The sequence below is a fragment of the Molothrus aeneus genome, chromosome 1, assembly GCF_037042795.1.
Source record: "Molothrus aeneus isolate 106 chromosome 1, BPBGC_Maene_1.0, whole genome shotgun sequence".
NCBI classification, from domain to species: Eukaryota; Metazoa; Chordata; class Aves; order Passeriformes; family Icteridae; genus Molothrus; species Molothrus aeneus.
The window spans coordinates 66071048-66087569 of NC_089646.1; positions in this window are offsets into that span (position 1 = coordinate 66071048).

Below are 16522 nucleotides of genomic sequence, written 5' to 3' on the forward strand. Positions count from 1 at the left end.
TATACTGGTCAATGTATAAAGCAGTCTTATGCTAGAACATTATAAGGTCATAATAAATAATGTTTTAAACATATAATTAGCTACTTCATGGTAGGAGAGCGCATGTTAGGTATTCTGCTGCTGGATTAGCAAGCCACCAAAAACCAGAAATGAAATGACCTTGCATAGATTTCTTTATTACTATTATTTCTAAGGAAGGATTTTACAGGCGATAATGGAAATCAGACTAGGTTCGGTTCAGCCTCTTCTGCTGTGACCAGTGTGCAGTTACTAAAACGTGCTAATTACTTCAGCATTCTTTAGATGCATTTTTAACGTTGTGATCGAGGTACAGCAGTGAAATTCTAGGTCATGCTTTTATGCACTAAACAGAAATGTGTTGTTATTGTCCCCCCCCAGATCGGTTGGAGCGGGGGTGAGTAGTGGGTGAATGTTAGAGCGTTGCTGCCATGCTGAGCTAATTCCTACATGTGAACCAAAATACAGCTTGGTGCTCTTTCACCGTGAACAAGGACAGCCCTCGTCTTTGTACCGTATTTTACCCCACCCTCCAAAAATCAAATATTAATATAATTTGAGATTTAACTGGTGGAACAGCCATCAGGACAGCAATGCCCCGCAGCTGAAATAATATTTAAAATAGAAGAGATTTGACATTTGAGAAGTCAGTGGCTTGAAATACCCAGTTGTACTTAGCTAATTCAGTCCTTAACCTCTGGTTTCAAATAAATCAATTACAGTCGATTCCACTTCAGTTCAGAAGTGCACAAGGTTTTTAGTTAATTGAATACATTTTATTCACTGGCTAGGAGTATTCATTTATCCAAACCCTTACATTTAAAGGCAATTTCTTTATTGTCCATGATAAATTCGACTGCATAATCAGATCAGCTCCTTGTTTACTCGTCTTCTACCTCCCATTTAAATTCCACAATGTGCGCTTCCCTTTCCCTCCTGAGTATCTCAGCCCAGACCGGATTCCCAGAGCCTCAGCCCTCATGTTAGGAAAGTGCAGCTAAAATAACTTGTGCCCTTCTGACAGGGATCAGCGTGAAGTCCATCCCAGCTAGTGAGGGCACAGTGATTTACACTGGCTCCATAATCAAATGTGAAGGGTTGGGAGTATTAAAAAAAAAGTACCTTCGATTTTGTCCCATGCACCTTTTCTGCATGAAAGAGCCATGTCTCTGCTCCCTGCCCTGCAAGCAGCTGAGCTGTTAGCTCCTAGAGGAGATTTGGAGCCAGCTTGGTGTCAGCAGGATAAGATTTTTGTCAAGCACCAGGCAATGAAGTTGTGCCCCTGATCCACTTTGAACAGATACTGGTATATACTTTGTGTATGTGGTGTTTGCAGAATCCTGCTGGCGTTGGTTTACTGTTTTGGAAAGGAAAGAGGTTAATTAGCATCATTATCAATCACTAATGCTTGTCTAACGTGGCCAAAGAATAATCAAGTTAGGGAACTGCATGAAGCTAACATCTGCTTCATTCCAGTTAAAGATTTTTCCTTATATCGTTCAATTATTGGAAGCCCACACTGGTTTCAGGCTTTGTCAGGGCCATAAAGCAGGGTCAGATCGTTAGAAATCTAGAATGGAGGGGAAAGTGCAATATAAATAACAAATGGCTTCATTATTTGAGTTACAGGTGCAAGAATGGCTGTGAAAATGAGTAGGGTTTACTAGAATGTGTTCTTTCTTTTTATCTCCAGTACAGAGGAAAAAATAAATCAGCCGAGCCCAGTTCTTAAATCATTTATTCTGCATAGGCTGCAGCCTCTCCATTTGCAGTATTTAGTTTAGTAACTCCAAACTCCCAAAAAGAAGTAGTTTAAAGCATGCTTTTAGAAGTAAAGTGAAAGTATTTTATGACCCATCACTAGCAAAGCCTTACTGGCTTCAGAATAGCAAAATAGCCTTGTTTTTCTTCTTCTAGTTAAAGTTTCTAGGCTTTCTTGGGTGAATGAAACAGCTGATATTTCAGGCAGGGTAAACAGATATATAGCTGATGATGGCAGTAAATATTTGTATCCTTGAACTGTTACTCCTTTCTGGTGCTGTAGATATGAAGGTGACAAATCTGTGGTATTTTATTCCCTCTTACAACAACTGCAATCATGTCTCTCTGATGCTGAGTTTAACTTTGGTGGCCCAAAATTTTTATCATACCAACAGAGCAGTTAGAGCATCTCACTGAGTGAATGTAGTGTGGAAATCAGGGTAAGACTATTGAGAGCTCTCTGGTAGTGTAGGAGGAACCTGCTGGTTCCCTGTGGCATTTTTCTTTCGGGCTCTGATTTTGCAAGGCACATCCTGGCACCCAGAGCCTGTGGTTTCCCCATGAGTTCCTCCCTCTCAAAACCAGGGCCCTGAGGTTACTCCAAGCTCCATGGTTGTTGTCCTGTTTTGTAGTCACAGAGCTCATTTACCAGGGCAAGGAGAGTAAACTGGGGAAGCATAGCCTAGGTGAGGAAAAAATTGTCTTGTGTTCAGCAGGAAGGTGGAGGACTGGCAGGTGTGAAGTGCAAGCCATTTCACCATGTTGTTCCTTGAGCATGTTGTGTGCACCTGCACATTTATCCTATTTTCTATAGGAGATCTACTGCATCTACATGAAGACCTTTTCTGTCCAGAGATGCTCTCAAGCCCCACTGCTGTTGTTGCCTGTGGTATGGTTAATTCTCTTTGTAATACTTGACTAAAAGCAGATACAGGAGTTCTGAATGGAGAGTTGTTTCCTAGTGGGGGTGTGAGCTGTGCAGTTACACTCGCAGGTCGAGGGGTGTATGTTTCTCCTCTACAGTGTTTTTGGTTATGTTCCTACCTGCTTGTTCATCCTGCAGAACTTCCTGCCTCAGCCCTGCTTTGGGCAGAGTTGGCCCCCTCCTTTCTGCGTACAATCCATCCTGATCCCCAAAGCTAAGGGAAAAGAAGCAGAAATGTGAAATATTTGGGGCACATTTCTTATTGTAGAGCAGAGCAATTTTGGGGCTCCCAGGAGAAGGGAAGAGTTGCAATTCCCTTTTCTTCCCTCTTTCTTCCTCCCTCCCATTAAAGTTTGCTGGAAGGCACCTTCCCTCCAGCTTGCCCTCCTTGCCCTCCACCTTGCTGCTGGATGCTGTTCCCTGTGCTTGTCCTGTCTCCTCCTCTCCTGTGGTGGAGTTCATCTCTCTGCCCTGCAAAGTGGGATGGCTTGGACAACAGCTGGGGAGACGCCCAACACTGCAGCCTGTGCTGGTGTGCCCAGGCCAGGGGAGGCCAGTGGGGCAGTGCTGGGAGGAAAGCAGGAGCTGTGCCTGGCCTCAGTGCTCTTTTTCCTCATTAGGCCTAACGAGCTGTACTTTATTAGTGCTAAAAATATCCTCCTGCCACGCCTGCCTGAGTTTTGGAGCCTGTGTATGGGTGTAGATGATCCAGGACAGCAGTTGATGGGTGTACCATCGCCACGGAGCCCTGATGAGCATCCTGGCATGCTGATATTGGGATGGGGGCTGACAGGCTTCTTCCTATCCTCATGCCCTTGGGAGAGCTTGCAGTTATCCTGCTGAAAAGGATAGGGTTTTGCAGGGACCTAGGGAAAGGCAAAGAAAACAGGAGGTGGCTGTGGCTCAGAAGAAAATCAGATGGAAAAGGGGCAATTGAGGTTTTGCTTTGTGTTTCCAGGAGGGCCTGGACAAGGCTCTGGTAGGGGCTATGAAGATCACCCATTCCTTGCTGCAGCTGCTTTTGGAAAGATTCCTGGGAAAGGTCTGGGGAAACTGGAGCCTCCAGCAGAACTGGCTGCTGCTATGACCTTCTTGGAGGCCGGCTGTTTATTTGTTCGCATTGTCGTACCAGGGGAGGTTTTTCACCTAGGGCGCCTCTTGCTCCTGCCTATCTGTGCAGAGCCGGTGTGCCAGCACCGTGTGCACATGAAGCTGTACCTAGAGGTGTGTGTTCGTCTGTATTTTTGGGTGTTTGCCTGTTTGTTCCTATCTATCTATTTATCTTTATGGGCATGTATATTTCTGTCTCCATCCCTGAGACTTTTGGAGAAGCTGGGATAAGAGGGGGTGGGGTGGGCTGTCTCCCGGATAGTTGATATTCCAGGTTCAGCCTCTTTCTCCGCTCTCATTCTCTAAACCCAGCCAGGGGGAGTGTCGCCCCAGGCCGAACATATGCTTCTTTCCATTGCACTAATCCACCTTCAGCGTGGAGGAATAATTGCTCGAGTGTCCATGGCTCCTCGGCGCTTTGTCCCTCGCTGGCTCCCATCAGCTTGGCACACGCCATTTCAATCAAATCCTTTCAGAGCCCTGTCTCCTTTTATCACGTCCCCGCTCCGGCGAGAGGAGGGAGGGGAGGACCGGGCTCCCCGCAGCCCCGGCGGGCCGAGCCGAGCCAGACCGGGTCTCTCCGCCGGGAACAAAAGGGCGGCCGAGCAGCACCGGGCTGAGGTTGCTCTGTCTGCAAAGGCGTTAAAGTATGATGTTGTTGTTGTTGTTGTTGTGAGGGGGAAAAAAAAGGATAAAAAAGGTTAAAAAAAAAAAAAAAAGAAAGTCATCCCGCGCGGTAATTGAGCTCTGTTCCCTGTCACGGCGCAGAGCTCCGGTAGTCCAAGCGGGCATTAGGTTATGAAGAGGTGTGTGGAACCCCCACCTCTCGGTGGCTGTGCTGCTGGTGATAGGGGAAGGGCTGAGAATTAGCGGGTGGAAAACCCCGCGACTCTCTGTGATCAGCGGAATGGGAGATTTTTGCAGAAATCTGCCTCCATCCCGATTTTCCCCTTTCACCCGGCGGGACAGAGCGGCTGGGCACGGAAGAGGAGCAGGGATGCTCCTGCCCTCCCCGCCGGCTCGGGACCCAGGACGGGCACGGTGGGGCAGGCTCTGCCCTGCTGCAGGGAAAGGCTCCGTCTTTTACTTTTTTGTTTTGGCTCTCTTCTCCTTCAGACCTGGGAGTCCTGTTCTGTTTCTGATGTTGCGAAGGGGCTTAAAAATTCTACCTAGGACCCCTTAGCTGAGGGAGTAAAAGAACAGTAAGGCGGGATAGTTAACCGAGGGAAATTTAAAATTAAAGAGGAAAGAAAAGCTTAAGAAAAAAAAAAAAAGGAGGGAAAAATGTGCGCGATCTTTGCGGGACTCTTCAGGTCCTTCTTATTTCTTGTTTTTGCTCAGCTGTCTGGGATGGCTGATGGAGGGCAGACGCCCCATCATCCCGGGCCCACCTTTCCCGGGAAGGCCGCTGCGCTCCCTAAGGGTGCCTGTTGTCCTCTCCGCCTTGCTGCTGCTGGGGGGCGGGCACAGGGGGGCTCCGGGTGCGGGTCCTGCCTCCCTCGTCAGCGCTGTGGGCTTCGCCGCAGGTGAGCACCGAGACTTTCACAAGAGAACGGGGAGTCCGGCCACCGACGGGCTGGCCGCATTTCACACCCTGCGCTCCTCCATCCTCCCCACCCTGCGCTCCGAGGGAGCCCCGACGCGGCCGAAACTGCGCCGGGAGCTGCGGGGGGCTGCGCCGGGACACCTGGGCCGGGCCGGGGCCGAGAGCCCCGGGGAGCTGCGGCGGGGGCAGAGCCGCCCGGCAAACACGCCAGCGTCTGCTCCTCTCGGTGTGTGCCCCGCGAATCCCTGAATAGTTTTTTTAATAAAGCGTGGGTCTTTCCTGCTGCTGAGAAAAATCAATCGCCTTTATCTATCTATCTATTAAAAAAAAAATTAAATCCCCTTTCCACTATTCCACTACGTCTGTATTTAACCGCAACATCCAGAGAAACAGCCTTATGAAAACCAGACTTTTCTATGAAAAGACTCTTCTGGCAGCAATTAGTCTGGCTTTCTTTAACAAAATTCTTTGTAATGTCATTCAGCGGAAAAAAAATAATCCCAGGATAATTCTGATTACACAGTTAAAAAAAAGTAAAATAAAAAATATTAAAATTAGCATATTCAGGTTTGCCCTGGGGAAAAAACAAAATAAAAAGGTTTACATTTCCTATTGATCAGAAAAACTCGCTGAGATTGTGCGAGGGTGGGCTTTCACGAGAAACAGGCTCGTTCAGTTCCTGTGTGATGGGCGTGGGGGGCATTAACGCACACACTCGTTACCGAGTTATTCTGGGGGCTCTCCCTCAGCCTCGCAGCGCAGCCCCACCTCGGCCGGGAGTGCCGCTGCCTCCAGTGGGAGGCTCGTGTCCGGCCCCACGCAGCTGCGCCCGCCCCCGGCAGGCAGCGCTCGGCTGAAAATCGCGGCTGCCCGGCGCGCAGGGAGAAGCGCTTCCCTTTTCTCCGCACCCCTCCTGCGGAGCTGGTTGTCCCGCGTGGGTCCCGACCCCCGCCCAGCAGGGCAGAGGTTGTCACCCCGCCTCGCTCCCTGCCTGCCGCCCCCTGCCCACCGGAGCAGGATGGGAAGTGGGGGAGTGAGGGGAGAAGAAAAGTGGCCCCGGGAGGCGGGGGAGGGTGGGGGTAGCTGCCTACCTGGAAGCGTGTCGCGGATGCTCGGGCAAAGCCAGTCCCTCCGCCTCATTCGCAGGTTTTTGCTACTTTCCCCCTCCCTCTCTCTCTCTCTCCGTGCTCTGGTGAAAGGTTGCATGTTCCAGCCCAGAGAGTCAAACGTTAAATTGTTAAACCAGAGTAGGAAAGGAGGGGGGGGAGAGGGGGGAAAAAAAGAAAAAAAAAAAGGGCGTGTTTCAGATATTTCAGATATTTTAAAAGGTCGGCCTTAATTAGGTTAAATACAAGTATTATTGGCCCAGAAGCACATACTGCAATAAGCTCGTTATAAGCCTAATTGCAAAGCAAAAAAAAAAAAAAAAAAAAAAAAAAAAAGAAGAAAAGTATGTGTGGAGAGAAACGCCGTACTCTTTCGGCACGACCCACCTCCTAAAGTGCGTGCATGGGGATGCGCCGTAACAGCGGCGTGGGGCGCCGCGCATCCCCACGCGGGACGGCCACGTAGGCTGCGCCCTGCGCATCCCGCCTCACCCCGGTTTCCATCCTTTGGGAATAAGTTTGGTATTTGCTCGCGGTGCTTGCCCGGAGTGGGGGCTGCTTTTGGGGTTGAGCGAGGTGTGGGGTGTCTGTGCATGAATGTACTCTGAACTTGCCGTAAAGCTCAGTCCCTCTCAACCCTCCAAACCAGCTCTTCTCCCCAGATGGTCCTTCTCCCTCAACCCCTTGGCAACACAACTTGGGGGGGAAGGGGGAACCATTTGCCCTGAATCACAAATTTTCATGGCTTGGAAAGAAAAAGGTAACCCTCATGTCTAGCTCAATTAATAAACATGGTGATTTCACACCCAAAAGGAGGACATTATTTCACGGGAGCGCTATCAGCTCCATCACAAAGGGTCACAGCGCAGCTGTGGCGAGCCCGGGGTTATTATGCAGCCTGATGATAGGATCCCGCTTGCCATCCCGGCTCCTTCCTCGGGGCGACCAATAGCCCCCGGCAGGGCTTGTGCCACCTCATGATAAAGGACTTACCCGATGTGTGAGGAAATGGAGCAGCTTTCAGATGAGACGTAATAAGCTTGCAGGCGAAGCCCCAGCCCTTCGTTTCCCCCCCACCCCCCGTCTCCTGCCTTTCCATTTAACTTTTTTTTTTTCTCTCCTCCCCCCAGACAACAACAGCAAGAAGTTATTATTCATTTGAACGCAAACCTGACGCTCCCTCTCACCTTCTCCGGCCCCCTGCGGGGAGCAGAGGCGGGAGAGCCCCGGTCCCCCCTCCCAGCCAAGCCCTCACGGCTGCCGGTGGCAGGAGGAGCTGCCTCCCCGCAAGGAGGGACAGTTGTGGCTGATGGATTTCTGGTGTCAGGAATTGGGTCCAGAAGCTGTGAGGCAACATATTAACTGCGATCCCATAATCTCTTAATCACATTACATTTTAAGTGAGCATGTGTAATTTCACCCATCAATGATTTATTTAAGCAAGGGAGCACAATTACTTGTCTCGCACACAAACGCTGGCTGGGGGAGCATTGTTTGCCAGAAATAAAATCTGCGGTTTGAGGAACGATGTGTTTCTCCGTGCTGAGAAATCCCAGACCCCCGCTCCTGAGGACAGGAGTTAGGCGGCTGATCCTCCTACACAGGAAAGGCGAGGGCGAGGTTTCCCACCCTTCCCATCCATCCTCTTTCCAGAACTAGCCCGGCAGCAATGTCTGACGCTGGGGCGGTGAGAAGTGTCTTCAGTTGCCGGGTCTCTCCCCAGTGCTGCCCGCAAGCTCTTGCTCGGGGGGACGTGCCAGGAAAGCCAGGGGAAGGTTTGCTGGCCTGTAGGGGATCTGACCCTTCTGCACCGTTTTGACTAAAGCAGGTATAATTTATCGGGGGAGCCGATATTACACGGTGCCATTCTTCCCGAAACCTACATTAAAGAGGAGGGAAAGTCCAGTAACCCCTCCTGGCGCGTTGCTGTACATTGGTCTGAGCATTTGACTCCTCCGGCTCTGGCCTGGACACATGCGGCACGGTGAGAGCTGAAGCGCGCCCCGCATTTTGGCACCCCCGCTCCGCCCGGGCTGCTCCCCCCTTTCCCCAGCTCCGGGCTGAGCCTTTAAAGTTGCCCCGAGAAGAGCAACGCGACGTTTCAGTGGGAGGTCAGCATCCTCTATCCTCTCTTCTTTTCGGCCCCAGGGCCAAACTTGCCACCGAACGGCCGGGATCCGCTTCCCCGGCTGCGGGGCAGCATGCCCGGCAGCTCCCGCCTGGGGACGGAGACCGCCGGCGGCCAGACCTCCGAGCCTCACCGTCTGCCTGCCGGGAGGGAAGGCGGGCTCGAAGGGGACTCCTCCGGCTCCCCCAGACCACCCCCTGGCTCCGGGCCTCCTGGTCCCGTTGTGCAGCTTGGCCCCAGCAGCAGGCTGGAATCACCTCCACAGCTTTATGTTATTATCGTTATTATTGGTATCATTGCTATTAGCCCCCGGCAGATCGCTCTGCGCAGAGCGGCCGCATCCTGCGCCCGCGGCCGGCAGGGAAAACCACCCGAGGAACGCGTGAGACTGCCCTGGAGCCGATGTCCTCCTCAAACCGGGCTGCGGTTCTACACGTGCCGCTATCTTTTCTAAATAGTCGATGGAAGAAGGTCCCCGAGAGGTAAAATGTTCGGCTATAGAGACAGAAAAAGACTCCCACTCCTCTTTCAGTAGCTTTTTTTTTTTTTTCCTTTTTTATTTTCTGGAGCAGCCTTAGTCTGGCATTTGGCAGATTTAACGTCGCAAAGGAAACAAAGAAAAAAAAGTAATTACATTTTTGGAAAACAAACAATAATTACACGATACAATCGGTATAACAGTAAGTGAAACACAGCAGCGGGAGTTAAAAACAATATTCTAGCCATGGAGATGGGCTCCGCCGCTGACTCAGCGGTTTCGAATACTCCAAATTATCCTTACATCGGATTTCGGTAGTGCAGTTCAGCTGCAGTCTACTGGCTTTTAAATTAAAACATATCTCGCTGATTAGGCACGTATATTAGGGTCTTAAAAAAAACCAAAAAAACCCCAAACCAAAACAGGAAGAAGGTTTCTCAAGGCAAAAATTATTCTGGTGGGTCAGGAATATTTCATGAGCCCGTTTTTCCCATCCGTATGGCAAGCGGAGGAGCTGCGTTTGGACGGGCAGCCCCTGCTCCCCGGTTCCCAATGCCCGGGGCGGGGGCGGGAGGAGAGCAGGAGCGGCTGCCTCGCATCTGAACTGCTGCAGCACCTGTCACCTGGAGAAGCTGTGACTTCACAAGCCCCGCGGCTCTGACTTCACGTTGCAGCGCGTTATTCCATCACTGAGCCGTGTTGACATAAACACTTCCTCCCCCTCACCCCGACCTTCTAGCCCTTCTCCCCCTGTTTGCCCGACTTTCACACGAATATTTGGGATGATGTCCAAGGCAGCAAAAAAGTTGTGCGTGTGTATTTTCCTTTTATTTTTTTTTGTAATTAACCATTTTTCAATTGGCTCAGTTTTATTTTAATCAAGAGCCCTTAGGATTAGTTGTAATGATATGAATGTTTAAAGTGGGAAGAGCTGAAGGATCAAGAATGCTCTCTCCAAGGAAGAAAATATCAGACATCCCACAAAAATAGCCGTGCTGAGCGTAGGTCTTATGTAAATGGATAGAAATAATAGGGCTGCCTGAGTAATGTGAAGTGTACTTGAAATCTAGCATTTGTTCAATCAAACCTTTGTTCTGCTTCCCATTAACTGCGAAACCAAAAAGAAGAGTAATAAAAAAAAAAAAAGAAAAAAGAAAAAAAGAAGAGAGAAGAGGAAAAAAACCCCCCAACTTTGCTGCAAAATTCTGGTTCCCACTACTTAAAACGTTTATCCCAGAGAAAAGTTTTGAGTTGTGCCGTTGTTCAGAGTCGGTTCTGCCCTCAGGACTTTCAAATTCCCAGTGAACAGGCACACAAGCGCTGATGACAACAGCAGCAGCAAATACGAGGCTCCTCGTCGCCTGCTCTGTTTAGAAGCAAACCCGCTCTATTTTTCGTCAGGCAACCCCAGACAGAAGTGGCAACTAAAGCTTTAAACCCTTTGGAAATTCCTTTCTGGTTTAAGAGAGCCAGGGGGCTTTCGTCCTCTCCCTGCCGTTGGTTGTGAGGAAGGGCAACAAAAGAGGTAAAATGCCTTCTCCAACTAACTGGCTCAGCGTTTCACATGCATCAAAGGGAAGGCAAGAGCTAATCCGAAAATGACCACTTTAATGTACACGAACCCATGGCTACAGCAGCAGAACCGAGGGGGATTTTTCACTCCCCACCACAACAAAACCCTACACTTAATGTCATAATAACAGATATTAAACAAAGGGGAATGAAAGGATCTCACGCTGAGTTTTCTGCATTCTTGAGTCTAATTAAAAATATACAGAAAAAAGACATAGTTTGGGTCAAAATGGCATGAGAGACGCCTTGTGCCAGTGAAGAGGCTGCAATTATCAGCTTAGAGACAATGTCCTAGAGGTCTTATTCACTCTTCAGCTCCAGGGGAGCTGAAAGCCAGTGAGGGGTGAGTGGTACATATGCACCCGACCAGGGCTGAAAGGGCGTGGAGAAAATGGCTAAGGGACATTTATCCTCTCCTTTCCCCTTCCCCTAGGCAGCAAAAGCGACTAAAACAAATACAGCAGAGCCCCACAAGGGGTTTTTGTGGATTTTTTTTTTTTTTTTTGAGGCCACTTCCATTCAAATGGAGCCGGGGTATTTACTTAGTGTCAGATTGTATGACTCTGGCTCCTGCCTTTGGGGCTGGTGCCGCCAACTGGGAGGGGAGTCCTGTGGTGAGTAACAAGTGCCCTGCATGACAATACCTTCCTGGGGAGAAAATACCTTGCAGAGAAGGGATCTTCTCCAAAATGGCAGGCCAGAAGCTGGAGCCAGACAAATCCAAATGCAAGATAAGGCACAGGCAGGCAATTTACCACAAGAGTAAGTTACTGAGAGACAAACTGGTCCTACTCCCCCCTGTGTTTTGGCAGAAGTGAGGATGTCCATACAGGTGATGTGACCAAGTCTAATCCAAGTGATTGGGCTCAATATAGAACATAGGCTACCATATGACAGAGGTCTTATGAAGCCCTTGAAGCTATGACTAATAAATGACTTCAAGACTTTGTGATCTGTCCCCTTACAAGTATCCACAGAACTGTTTTGGGGTATTGGGTTTTGGCTGATGTTACTTGAACATAACAGTAGGCAAACTGTCTTTTCCTTGGCTCATGTGAAAGCTAGTCTCTTTTAATGCTTTTTTTTTTTTGTTTCCAGAGGGCCAGACTTGGCCAGGTGTCAGGAAGATAGGTCTCTAGTGAAGAGGCCACAGTGTTGCCACTCTCCCTTTGTCTTTGAGACTTTCTTGGTGCCTGTAGGCATCTTGGGCTGCACCAGCAAGGCAAGTGATGGGCAGGGGTTCCTTCAGCTGAAACTGTTGAGACCTATGGATGGTACTCCCACTCTAGAGAAGGGACATAATTGCAGTGGAAATCAAAACAGAGAGAGAGGGGAGCTGTGCTGCTCTCATCCCATGGCAGCCACAGGGAGCAAAATACACCTAACTCAAATGTTCTATTTATGCCTCCTCAGCTGGTCAAATGGAGCAATTCAGAGTTACTCGAGGTATTTAATTTGATGTATAAAGACAGAGCAGAGAGCAGCCCTGACTTGCTGCCAGCAAGACATGGGTGACCTGATGGATCCTTCTTTCTTAGGTCCTGTCTATGTCTTGTCCTCAGAGGCTTCATCTGCCCAGGCCATTCTGCCTTAAATTCTGTCTTGCACAGAGGAGGAGGGTCTTTCCAGATTGCCTGGCAAGACCTTCCTAACCTGAGGGCCTTTGTGAGTGGCCCAGGAAACCTTTCCCCATAATTGCAGAGTACTCACTCAGGGCTGTGTGTGTGGTGCAATCATCATTTACTAACATGGTGACTCCTACTAACCCTGCAGCACAGCTGCCTTGCTGCAGTTAAAGATTAATTATTGCCCCTAAATCCAAGAGGTCTTCTTCAGGCAACATCACTAATACTTCTGAGGCTCGTTGTATGCTGAGTTTTTGAGAAAAAGCTGTAAAATGAAGGTTTCAGCTAACATTGCTCCTCAGCCTGTAAAATCCTTTAGAGGGGAGAAGGGTTTGTGCTTATGCTTTCTGCCTTCTGTTTTCTTTATGGCTTTGGAGTGACACCTATGAAGTGGTGTTTGAAGCATTTATCTGCTGTTTTCAGTGAACACCTGGAGAGCAATCCCACTGCCCTTGCAGGGAACACTGACAGGACACGACAGGGAGGGATACCATAGCTCATTTTCACACCTGCAGGCGTAAATTTATGCTACTTAATCCCATAGTGGTCTTTGGCTAATGCACCCATGCAAGCTGACCCACATTTGGCATTGCAGGGGTGCTCCCCTCACACTCCCTGGAATGGGCACTGCTCTGCATCCCTCTGGGACGTGAAGGCTCCTGCACAGAGCTGATGGAAGCTATCTGGCAAGGCAAGAAGTCCTGCTTCAGATAGGGCTGCCAGCATCCATGTGCTGGAGGCAGCCCTACCACTGTGGTAGCTTTCTCTGTGGTAGGGTGCCCAAGAGATTTAGGAGCTGAGTAGAAAACGATGAGCATGTCCACAGTGCTCTGCCTGTCTTCTGATGACTGGATTTAAGTGAAGCTCACAGCCTAAACCACTGATTTTGGAGGAGCTGAGGAGTGTTCCCTTAGTCCCCTTTGTGTGAGGCTCAGTGTGGTGGTGGAGTGCAGTTCTCATCAGGATGAGTATATTAAAAGTAGCAACAGAGAGATGGATTTGAAAATAAAAGCAATTCAGTGCAACAGCAGCAGCAGCAGAGAGAGCAACAATTCCTTGAGAGATGGACTTAAATAACCACTCTGTTGTATACTAAGTTGGACTCTTAGTAAGAAGAAAACAAAAGGAGAAATTTTATTCTAACAATAAAACCATCATCATCATCATCATCATCATCATCATCATCATCATCATCATCATCATCATCAATCACCTTGAAGGAAATGGTAAATGAAAGCTGGAAGAAGCTTGACCATCTTTCTCAAGCTAATAAAATAATCTGGTTCATATTGCTCATATCTGATTAACATTGTGTCTAATTGTCATGCTGGTTGCAATTCCATTGCCAGCATAATTCTGAAGCATTTTATTTTTTTTTTGGTAAAAATTTATCCTCATGTGAGTCTTGGTTTGTACAGTACTCACTGGGAAGTGTAAATTTTTAAACCAATGTTATACAGAGTAATTAGCTAAACCATGAGAATAAACACTGGCAACATATAGGGCCCAAACTTGTCAACATTTCACTTTTATTAGTGTGAACACTCATGGCATGTTCTGTATGGGTGTATTTTTAGTGGGGCTGCTCATTCATCTCTTGATGGGGATGTAGGCAATGGTGATGGGGAGACTTGGAACCAGACTGGGACCTGGGGGAATTACTCTCTTCTCTATTGCTTCTGTCATAGGGAATAGGTAGGAGGAGGTAGCATTGTAACACAGTCCACAAGTACTGTGCTTTTGTTGTCTGTCTGAGGAATATAATTGATTATAACTGATTAGCACAGGCCCTTGTACTTAGTTTATCCCCAACATTGACGTGGCTGTCTGCTGTGGATTAAGCTGCAAAATATGACTCACAAGATGCTGATAACTTGAGAGAAATGAAAGGCACTGTGTCCCTTCTATAATCTACTGTTTGTTCTTCACATTTTTTTCAGTATAGGGATACCAGGATTGCATTCACTGGGCTGTGCCCAGTTCTTCTGCACTGAGAGCAGTGGGAAACAGCTAGGTGTCTCTCTGCACTTTCAGGTAGTTCAGTGCTTTAAAAATCTGATCCCTGTGTGCTTTGTGTCTATATCCTTATCTTAAGATCAGCCTAACTGACGTGGAAGCAGGTGAAAATTTTACTAAAAATACTATCTGGCCTGTTTCTAAGAATAAGTTAGAAAATATAGACAAAAAGGGTACTCTAGGTCTGTGCCTTTCAAGCTTACATTTGTCAGGGGAGCATCTAATACAGCCATACGGAAAACTGGATCCTGCAGATGGGACATCTACATGGGACAGTCTGCACCCACACAGTTCAGGGAGCCTTGGCACTTCAGGCAAGCTGTTCCCAAGCCTTGGTATTTGGAGATCTGGACAAAGTGGTTGCAATGCCATGGCATCGTGTCACCCCTTATACCCTTACTGATACATCCTTCTCTTTTGGTTTTACTGATAAAATTAATGAGAAGGAAAAATTCTCAAGGAAAGGAAGCAAATTCCGCAACCCTGCTTAAAAATAACACCAAGGTTTGAACCCAAAATGATGGCAAAGTCACATTTTAAGCTGTGCCTGTGTCCTGGATTCACCCTGTTGAACGAGAAAGTAGTACTGTCACTTCTGATTCCCTCCTCCCTGTTGCCCTGGCAGTGTCCAGGGTGGGAACAGTTGCATGCATCCACTGCCGCCTTTCTTCCGTGGCTGTGTCACGTTTCTCTGGCTGCTCCTCAAAGGGCTTGTTTGTCCCTAAACTCCTCAGCCTGCCCCAGCCCCAGTCTCTGGTATTGGACACGAACCTTGCTGGCAGGGCACATCCTGGCGGCCTTTTCCGTAGGGTCCTCTGAGTGACAGACAGACCTGTGGCTCCCCAGCCACTGCCCTTCGTCCTGTCCCTGAGCGCCTCCCGTGAACTCCCACAGAAGGACTCTGAACACAGCCGAGCAGCGTGATGTGTCTTGGCATCCCTGCCTAGGCCTCTTCAAAATGTGCTTCCCCTTGTTCACAGCAATCAGGCCATTTCTGATGATGGTTCAGCAATGCCTCCCAGGCAAGTGAGGGCATGATCAGTCCTTCTTCTCCAAATTTTGTTCTGAGTGAGTCAGATAAGTCATCTAGGCAAGGAGAGGCTCTGCAAGTCAGGGTACAGCAATGGCTTGCAGTGTTCATGTGTTCACAGCCCTCATGGCTGTGCTTGGAGAGGGAAAAGCGGTTCTGGAGCCACGCACCCAAGCAGTCTCTGTGCTGTTGGGATGCAGAGAGGCATTGCCACCACCCCATACCTTGTGGAGCATAAGGTGGCCGAGCTCTGTAATCATTCCTGTTTCCTTTCCAGTGTGTCCCCCAAGAAATCAGCTAGATGGCCCCAGTGATGTCAGGGGGGTCTTCCTACCAAGACTTTGCTACTTTTTGGGTTTACCTAAAACTGAGTGATACAAATATTTGTTCTCTTTTAGATATGGCTATCTAGATCTCTCTGTGTTGGTCTAGTGTTATAGTCCAGTGCTTCTGGCCCTCAGACTTTTGACATCTTGGGACTAGGAGATAGGCAGGTTCTGAATTTAGAGATTTTTAAGGGTCTCTGGACTGTAAAAGTAGAACTGCCGTTGTATCTGGCTGTACCTTCTAAAACAGTGCTGATATGTGGAGACACAGCAATGTGCTAGTAACAGGATGAAAAAATCCAGAAGCAACTCCTCTGCCAGCTACCATGAACTGGCTATTCTAAAAAAGGGAATTTTTCTTTCCATTATTTTTTGGTGTTTCAGTCAATCAATTGATATTTCAACAGGAATCCTGTTAAGACTGGGTTTTATTTCTGTTGTGGTTTGTGTTTGGTTTGTTCCGTTCTCCCCTCTCCTAGCTTGGCAAGTTGGTCTGGCTCAAACCCCCAGTTATGTCAGTCACGGTTTTCCCCTCCTTCTTTTCCCTCATTATCCCTTATTTGTCCTTGTATCCCCTCCCCAGGCCTTCTGCCAATCACCGGCACCCCGCCCCAAGTTCCAGAATCTTCCAGCTGGGGTGTCGAGTGATTGGCTGGTAGGCCTGGGCTCCTCCCCTGACCTATCCCCATTGATCCACACCACCCATCAGTCTTCAATGTATGCAAATTTTCGTTCTATGATTGGTTTCTTGTGTACCCACCCCTTCCCTGTAAAACCCGGTCCCCGGAGGGGCCCGGGGCTCCTCCTCCGCTCGCCACCTCTGGGTGGCCACCCTGTACTTCCCCTACCCTGGATTAAACCAAGTTAATTCACCCAGCAGA